Source organism: Podarcis tiliguerta, assembly GCF_965153285.1.
Source record: "Podarcis tiliguerta genome assembly, chromosome: 7".
Classification (NCBI taxonomy): Eukaryota; Metazoa; Chordata; class Lepidosauria; order Squamata; family Lacertidae; genus Podarcis; species Podarcis tiliguerta.
Window position 1 is genome coordinate 19,270,999 of NC_139540.1, and position 9,549 is coordinate 19,280,547.

Sequence of the window (9,549 nt, forward strand, 5' to 3'; positions counted from 1 at the left end):
GCGATGTTGCTCCCACAGCCTGGGACTGGGCTGACTGACTTTATCTCCTCTGAGGCCTAGGGCGATCCCGGCCCATAGATGACTCGCCTCTCCTGGCCTTAAGGCAAGCACTCCTCCTGAGAGAACTTAGTTCCCTCCGCCTCTCTGCCCTGAGCCTCTGCAGCTCAGGAGAGGCTGGAGGGTTACTGGACCCAGAGCCAACCTCACCTTCCCCTGACAGGGCTGGGAGAGGAGCACCTGCAGGCAATGGGTCCTCAATCACCTCTGGAGCCAGAGTGGATTCATCTGGTGTCTGCTCCTGAGGAACTGGCACAGGTGTGGGCCCTTCAGATTCAAACCCCTGCCCCGGCTCAGCCGGCCCTGGAGGCGGGGACTCCTGTGCAGGCTGGGATTCCTCCAGTTCAGCCTCTGAATCAGATTCCCAGGCCATCACAGTGATATTCAACCTTGATAGAGCAGGTGTAATGGGGTTTCCCTCATCCTCTCCAACCCTGGAAGCTTCTGGTGCCTCCCAAAATCTGTTCTGGAGATTCCCTCAACTTTTCAAAGCAAATTTAGGAGGCACAGTGCTGAGGCACAGTGCAGAAAGAAGATGAAAGAAGGGGCTATCACGTGGTGATGTCACCTACAGTGTCCTCACATACAACCTGAAATGGCAGAATATGCATGAAAGCTTTACCACTTGAACCTATTGAACATACCTTTTCATGCATGTGGTCCGCATACAAAAGGTTTGAAAAAGAAAGAACTCAAACACTACAGAAATACAGGAAAATTCCAATTAACAGATCTGTGTGAGTAAAACCAAATATGCTTGGATAATCAAGAGCCCAGATAATTGGGTGCAGTAGACAGGGAGCGAATAGGCTAGGGAAGCTGATGTTAATTTGTTAGAAAGAGAAACTTAGTTATTGCAAAATCATCAGCAAGCAGAGAAATGGATAATTGGGTTTCTTCTAATGTATAAGCATATGATTTCTAAAGAAAAAAAAAGAAAATCTGAGAGGACATTTTCCTATCAAAATATCAGTTAGTTTTGAAAAGTTACCAAAGGGTCAAATCCCCAATTAAAATACTGACTCTTCCTTCTTGATCTCTAAGGAAGTATCTTTTCCAATTTTTGAATCTGAAAGAAAGAAAACACGGTAGTAACAAACACCACTGTGCTTTATAGTATAATATATTAAATGCTTATCCTTACTGGCTTAACTACTGCAAGACATCCAGAGGGAATTGCTACATATTTCTCCAGCTAATTTCATTGCCCGTCTGTGTGATGTTGAACTGCAGAAGCCAGGGCAATTAATCAGGGATAGATCCAGCTGCATGTAAAGTTTCCTCTCCAAAATAAAATAAAATAACTCTACAAGTAATATATTCTGGACTGCCAAGAAATAATAGTTGCTGGGTTCCCAGCACCCCCCCACACAGTTAAGTCCCGAAGGTCCATAAATGATAAGTAATTGGTGCTGTGGATGTCACAAAACCACTTGTGCTTTTCAGAGGAAGTACACATCTTACCACGGGGACTTAATTCAAGATCCAGGTTGCTTTTAAGAGACTCATCTAGGTGGAAAGGAGCTGAAACTTCACATACGGTTGAATCTAGATAATTTCTAATCTTGAAGCCCATCTCAGGCAAAAACTCATCTGTATCTCTTTGACATCCTTGACAATAGAAGGAATTATTTTTTTAAAAAATGTTTTTGAGGGGAGCCAAACACAGATTTTGTTATAATTCTCCAGGAATTCACGTACGTCCCCAAAGTATGTCAAGACTGCAGCTATTCTCCCCCTTGCCTCGCTGTTCCCTTTAACATTTAAATGGAAATTTTCTACATTTATGGCTATTTCCATTTTATTGCTTGTGTTGTTTAACTTTTTGCCTTGTCCTCCTCTCACATCCCTTATCTGTGCAGCGTGAGCTGCCAGTTAAGTGTTTCTCAGAAAGGAATGGCTCGTTTCTTCAGTGACTACGGCATATTTCACAGCTATGGTTTCCTTACGTCATAAGCAGGAGTGGGTGAATCGGTGAGTTTTCATTTCTCTCTGTTTCTAATTTTTCCAGTCTTAAATTTAGTTCTCCAGATTTCCTCATCAGTTTGATTTTTTTAATTAAAAAAGAATGTCCTCCTGAAAAGTCATCAGTGTTTTAGTATGAAATTTTACCTAATATACACATTTTCGATAAAAGCAATTTTTGGATTTTTGTATGTTATTTTCACTAATTTTTTAATTAGGTGCGTGCTTTGCCCAAGTATATGCACATTTCTACACTTGACTGACAGCATTGTCAAATTCAGATGAGTACCAGTTTTGAAGGATGGCTGTGCTTCCGTCCTGGAATTGTTTAAGAAAATGAAACAAAGGTAAATTCTCCTTTGATTGCAGACTGAACCAAATATCTGTCCATTTTCAGATAGGGATGCAGGATAAACCCATTTTAAACTGACTTATCTGTAGAATTTGCCAGCTTTCCTCTCATCACATGGGGCCACTTGGCATAATGAGAGGAAACTAATTGCTGCAGAAGTTATGATTGTCAAAGTGACAGTGGAGGCATGAGTAGCTGTGTGACTTTAAGTGTGCTGGACACCCACAGCTGGACACCATGCTTATCTTATTTAAGTGATTAACATGAACAGAATTGGTGCCTTAGTAACATCAGACATTATCCCCAATCTCTGCCTTCACCTCAGACCTATTTGCATGTTTAACAACCAGCAAGTTTCACCCTAAGGGAAGAAATAATACCACAGTGCTTGTCATGAGAAGCTGAGAGAAACAGAAGCTGAAGGAAGGAAAGCCAAGGTTACAATCTGATATCAAACCATCTTTATAGCTATGTATGCAATGCTGCTCCCATTACTGGGGAAGGCAAATCACTCGTGTAAGAGTCATAGTATGAGGGCTAAAAGTGTGATGAAAGAAGTCCTTCAAATCTCACTTCAGCCAACCACTGTATTCTTACACCCAGTCTGCTTTTTGTGATGGAGAAATAATAAAACTGGCCTACCATGGAAGGCTTATATAGTTACTGAAACTATGTATAGTGGTACCTTGGTTCTCAAATGGCTTAGTTGTCGAACAAATCTTCTCCCAAACACTGCAAACCCAGAAGTGTTCCAGTTTGCAAACGCTTTTCGGAAGCCAAACATCCGACATGGACGCTTGGTTTTCAAGTGGTTTCGGGAGTCGAATGGACTCCCGGAATGAATTAAGTTTGAGAACCAAGGTACCACTGTATGTGAAACACTTGGAATACTTGAAATGCGCTAAATTATAAGAGCTAAAAATTAGGGCGGTAAGATGATCAAATAATTTTTATCAGTTAATCACATGAACTTTCATTGATTAGCATGCTATATGAATTTGCCTGTCTGCTCCCTCCATATTTTTTTTTGTTCCAGCAGAGGTCTTGTTCATGCCTCCATAGGAATTATGGAACCATTTTTGTGGTTTTTGTAGGAACGAAGTTGATTTCTGAGCTAATCCAAGAGGGAATTGGAAGAGCTCATCCATGTTTTGCCCTAAACTACAGACCAGATGTGCCTAATTTAATCTTGCTGCTATGAACTCAATAGATGGTCTCTGGAAAGCCATACATCTTCAGTTCTCCAAACCTCTATCTGCAATATGGGGTCAGTAGTACTGCCTACCTTATAATCTCACAGCAAGATCTAGGCAAAACACCAAACACTCTGAAAAGATATATACAACTGCTTATTATTGGCCTTGTAGCTGTATGTTTATCAATTAGGAACAGACTGATCTCTATTCTTATAGGCTTATTATCTGAGTCCAATTTGTGTAGGCAGCCTTGTGTCCTGGTTCTAGGAGAAAGGCAGTTTATACATAAATATACACACATAAATATACATAAATATATACACATAAATATATACATAAATGTAAAACAGCACACACCCCTCAAATCACTAAAGACTACCCCAAATCACCTCAATTCATCTCATTATTCCACAGATCTGATGTACATTCTTACATTTCTTATTATGACTTTTCTAAATTTTATATATCTATGTATGTATGTTTGGTGGTTGTTGTTGCTTTAAAAAAAAAATCCATCTAACTAGTTTAACAAACAGAGTTAAAATTCTTGACTTCTGACAGGGTTTTCTACTTTGAGAATCTGTCTGATAATGCAGCATGAATTCCACCCACTTGAAATTTACATGGCCTCCAAAGGCATTTCAGCTCTGTATGTTCGTAATATTAATGATTGATGTTTTCTGAAGTCTGAGGGCCTACATGTGACTGATATTTAAAAATATATACAGGGTTTTTCTTTTTTATATATGATATCAAGTTACCAAGCTTTACAAATAAAGGGCTTAGAAAATATGAGTGGGGAGGGAAGGACTACACCCCCACCCCAGGAAACAAAATTGAAGTTAAATAAGATTTTTCTTCAATGTAACATAATGATTCATGTTTTTGGGACCCAAGTTCAATAGGTTCTTCCTAATTAACACTGAAATCTTCCTTGGCCAGTTTGGCTGTGAAATTTAGTCTTTGAACAAAGCAAAGAGTCAAGACCCTTTCACCTGCTCCAGTATTTCATTTTACTTTCTAAATAATGAGATCTGAGCCTGTTTTTTTCCACTGAGCTGCAGGAAGAGATTTCCTTCAATTCAGTTGTGTGCTGGCCCTACAATGAGGCAGGTTGATTTGGCCCAGCTTCACCCAATTACACTATCTTCATCAGTGTATTAAACTAGGTAGCCCACTAAATCTACTTTTAAATATTCTTATTATTACTATTATTTACCAAAATGAATGGGGTATGGTGGCCCAGAAGAAAATTGCTTAGGGAGACCTTATCAGGCTCCTAGTCTGTAGGTTAGTCACACCAATCCACAACAAGCCCCCACATACCAAACTCGAGCAAGAAGTTCTTTCAGTCAGGGTAACCTACCGGTATATAACTTGATATGATTGCCCACACTGCTGAGTACAATGTGCCGATGACAAGGAAACTCTGAAGCTTTCCCCATTATTTTCCTGTGGTGGCACTATCGTCTATGAATGCACACCCATACATTGAAAAATATTAAAGCACATCCTGAAAAGCAAAGGAAAATTAACATTTCCTGAGATGTGGTTACATTACTATGTGGAGGCTCATTCAAGAGAGAGAGAGAAGAAAACTTTGCTATAATTCAATCGGGAATAATAACGAGCCTTCCTGTGCTAGTGCGATAATGCAATGGTCAAAATTGCTGGCTGATAAAAAAAGAAAAGGTAAAATATTATCAAGCCAATATAGTCTCCAGAATCACTTGATGTACTGAATCCAGCTGTTTTAAATTAAACAAATATCAGTCGTCTGGAGGCAGTAGATGTGCTCTAATATTTGAAAGATAACAGCAGCAAAGTAATTTAAAAACAAATGAAGTTAACAGAAGGGTAGGATGAGAACGGGGCAAGATAGGAGATTATGGCTGAAAGTATTGTTATGCTCACCCCCAGTTCTCTGAGTGGTGAGAAGATCTAGCAGTTCAGTGTTTCACCAGGCTTCCTTTCCTTTGAAAGGAGGTCACTGGAGATTCTTTGGCATTCTGAAATGTATATATACTGTATATACAGTGGTACCCCGCAAGACGAATGCCTCAGAAGACGAAAAACTCGCAAGACGAAAGGGTTTTTCGTTTTCTGAGGTGCTTCGCAAGACGGATTTTCCTAAGGGCTTGCTTCACTAGATGAAGCGGCCCTGCCTCTCGTGTCATGGCGACAGTCACTGCACGCATGCACGCACGCTCGCTTCCCCGCTCCTCCGGCTTCCTCCCACCTTCCCGCTGACGGCTCTTCCGGCTCCCTCCCACCTTCCGGCTGACGGTTAGTGCCTCGTGCCGCTGCCCACCCCCCTCGCGCCCTCCCCTCAGAGAGCCGTTGCCGCCAGCGCCTCTCTCTCCCTGGAGTCGCGCTCCTGAGCCCTGCCGCCCTCCAGCAGCCGCGTCGCACGGTGGCCACAACGCGCGGGTGAGTCTGAGGTACCAGCTGCGGCAGCTGTCCTGCTTCTCCCCACCCCTCCCCACCGTTGTCAGTGTTTAAATGCAGTGGTGCTTTGCAAGACGAAAAAACTCGTACAACGAAAAAACTCGCGGAACGAATTAATTTCATCTTGCGAGGCACCACTGTATTGACAAATATACAGGAGGCATGGCTTAACTATTGCAACAGAGAGCCAAAATCCATGGCTCCCAGCTCAAGTCTCTAGGAAGACAATTATGGATTTCAGCTCCACGGGGGATCGTGATGGCCGCCATCTTGGTTGGTTTAGGATTAAACAAATTCATGGAGGATAACTCAGGAATGCTAACTATTAGCCACAGTGGCTATGTTCTGCCTCCATGGTTGGAGAAAGTAGGCTTCTGAATACCAGTTTCTGGAAACCACAGGAGGACAGAGTACTCTTGAGTTTAGGTCCCTCTGGCAGGCTTCCCATGGGAATCTGGTGGGTCACAGTGAGAAGAGGATGCTGAACTACATGGGCCATTGGCCTGATGCAGCAGACATCTTTTTATGTTCTTATGAGAATGGGAGAGATGGTGGAAGCAAGAAATCCCGACGAAAGAAGAATGGCAGATAAAATTAATGGACTACACAGAATTGATAAAATGACAAGAAGGATTCGAAACCTGTGGGACCAGAGATTCACAGAAGATTGGAAGAAATATATGAACTACTTGAAGAGCAACTGTAAACAACAAATTACGCTAGTAGGACTACAAGAAGTTTTGTAAGGAGAAATATATGAAACATTACAAAATAGAAAAGAAGAGAGATATTAGTTATGAGATTTAAATGTAATAGTGAAAGTAAGAAATGTATATCAAGTGATTAGATTGGAAAATTTTCAGATGTGATTGATGGAAGTCAAAAAAAACTGTATAAGATGTAAAATTATGTTGAAATATTGCTGAAAATGATATGATAAAAAACTAATAAAAAATATTTTAAAAAGAGAGAATGGGAGAGATGATGGAAGTGAGGAGAGGGAGGAGACCAATGACACAATCCCATCTCTGGTAGCATAATGCCTTATTCTGGCCTTGATCTTCAGTCTGATTGAACAGGGCACTTATGCTCTTTAGTAAAGCAGTGCAATAATAACCACAACTCAGTTCAGTGTCGTCTCTAAGAGAAGAAGAAGAGTTTGGATTTGATATCCCGCCTTTCACTCCCTTTTAAGGAGTCTCAAAGCGGCTAACATTCTCCTTTCCCTTCCTCCCCCACAACAAACACTCTGTGAGGTGAGTGGGGCTGAGAGACTTCAAAGAAGTGTGACTAGCCCAAGGTCACCCAGACGCAAACCTGGTTCCCCAGATTACGAGACTACTGCTCTTAACCACTACACCACACTGGCTCTCTGCTACCGGCAACACCAGGCAAATGCCAGTCCGCAAATTATTCAATGTGATTTGTTTCCTTATATTGCCAGACAAATATGATCAATGAATGACCTGAGAGGAAAGATGAGGACACCTGGACTTACCCCCAGAGAAAAGAAAGGAAAGTCCATATGTGCGTGACATAGGAATATAAGAGCCTGCTGGATCAGGCCAATAACCCATCTTGTGACTAGTCTAGCATCTAGCATTCACACTGGCCAGCCAGAGGCCCATGGGAAGCCTGCAAACAGGACCAGAATGCAATAGCACTCTCCACACTTGTGATTCCTAGCAACTACCATCCAGAAGCATCTTGCTTTTAAGTATGGATGCAGAACTTAGCCATGGTGCTTCGTTCAGAAGAAGCTGAAGATACATCAGTTTTGGATTTGATTCACTTAGAGTCATTTGTTCAGTATTTCATTATTCTGCAGTCCTAAGATTTTTTAAATCTGCATCATGTTTTAATGATTTTACGGTACACTGCCTTGATATTTTTGAGGAGCTGGCAGTCTATAATTATTTTTTATTAAACAGACAAACAAATGCATAAATAGTCAATCAGTCTTGATAACTCGAGGTCTTAGTTTTGGCTGTTCTTCTTACTGTGATCAGGCCCTCTTTCTGGCTTCATTACATCACTGCAGAGGGTGGTATATTTCATAAGACCATATACTTGGCTATGTGTGTGTTTTTGGCAAATCAATTGTGTTACAAAATGGGGAAAGGACAGATTTCATTATCTAGGAAATGACATTTGGGACTAGTTCTCCCCCCTCTTTTTTTTCTACACCAGCATTATCTCAGGGAACTAGAATGATTGCATTGTCAATTGGGGAGGATAGAACACAAAACCAGCATTATTTGAACTGATTTTTAAAAGCTAATATTCCCACTGGAGAAAGAAGCAGTTTCATATTCTCTCTCTCTCTCTCTCTCTCTCTCTCTCTCTCTTTCTTTCTCTCTCTCTCTGTCTCACCATCTCTCTCTCTCTTCCACCCACCTCTCTTGCAGCCTAAGTAATGTTGTATTTCTGTGAATACTGTTGATACCGTCAGGGTCTCATAGAATTGAGTTATGTTGTGTGTCACAATGCCTTTGTGCTATTCAGGCATTTTCAAAGCAAGAGTCAAGTGAAAATTACTACTATCAACAGGTTCACTTGGAAAAAAACAACAACATGATTTAAACAACACAGATAGAGTAAAAACTTTTCAGTGCTGGTAAGGAATCTTCACGAATCTTGAAAAGTACAGTGGTACCTTGGTTTATAACCATAATCCGTTCTGGAGGGCCATTTGTAAACCAAGACAGGTTGTAACCCAAGGCGAGCTTTCGCCAATGGGGCTTCCAAAAAAATTGTTTGTAATCCAAAAAAAATGGGTTGCAATCCAAAAAAAGGTTGCAAACCGGGACATGCACTTCTGGGTTTGACGTGCTTGTAATCCAAAACGTATGAATCCAAGGCTGTGAATGCTGTGGGCTGCGAATCTGCCTCCCGCATGGATCATGTTCACAACCAGAGGTATGACTGTAATCCAAAACGTATGCAAACCAAGACGTATGCAAACTAAGGTACCACTGTATGTATGTTAAGAAATTTATTTCTTCGGAAATAATTTAAACAGTGTGTTGTGCACTGCTTGTTTATTTAGGAAATGCAAAGTGGGTTACAATTTTTAAAATGTATATAAAATCATACAAAGCCACTCAATCAGAACCAATGTAAAGCAATAGTACCAAGATAAAAAGTAGTCCAAAATCAAATAAAATGAAAAGTGACCCATAAAAGTTGTTGTTGTTGTTTAGTTGTTTAGTTGTGTCCGACTCTTCGTGACCCCATGGATCAGAGCACGCCAGGCACTCCTGTCTTCCACTGCCTCCCACAGTTTGGTCAAACTCATGCTGGTAGCTTCGAGAACACTGTCCAACCATCTCATCTTCTGTCGTCCCCTTCTCCTTGTGCCCTCCATCTTTCCCAACATCAGGGTCTTTTCCAGGGAGTCTTCTCTTCTCATGAGGTGGCCAAAGTATTGGAGCCTCAGCTTCATGATGTGTCCTTCCAGTGAGCACTCAGGGCTGATTTCCTTCAGAATGGAGAGGTTTGATCTTCTTGCAGTCCATGGGACTCTCAAGA